We start from the raw sequence: 411 nt of genomic DNA, 5'->3' as shown, positions 1-411 counted from the left end.
GAAAATTAAATCAATTTATAGTTCAGGAAATTGCAATTAAGGCCCTCTTTGTTTTGCGGTGATCTAATTTAGAACCGCAGTTTTCAATTTTGACAATCCTTACGGGCATCTACAGAATTAAAACGGTTTTCTTATTTCTAATAAGAAAACCTTTTTATTAGTTTGGGAGTTTAGAATAGAAAAGAAAAGAAGAGAAAAGAGAAGTTAGAAAAGAAAAGAAAGGATGAGAAAGGATCCAAGTTTCTATCTAAGTTGTTTGAGAGTTTTAAAAAAGAAAAGAAGGTAAGTAGTTTTCTTTTGTTTGGGAGTTGAAAACAAATGAAAAGAAAAGATACTCAAATAAATTACTTTACAAATTTGTCATTTTTGTAAACAAATGTGAATTAAATAAGTTGAGAAACTCATCGAAAA

Source organism: Coffea arabica, chromosome 11e (assembly GCF_036785885.1).
Source record: "Coffea arabica cultivar ET-39 chromosome 11e, Coffea Arabica ET-39 HiFi, whole genome shotgun sequence".
Classification (NCBI taxonomy): domain Eukaryota; kingdom Viridiplantae; phylum Streptophyta; class Magnoliopsida; order Gentianales; family Rubiaceae; genus Coffea; species Coffea arabica.
The sequence above is the reverse complement of the archived record's forward strand: the minus strand, read 5'-3'. Positions refer to the sequence as shown.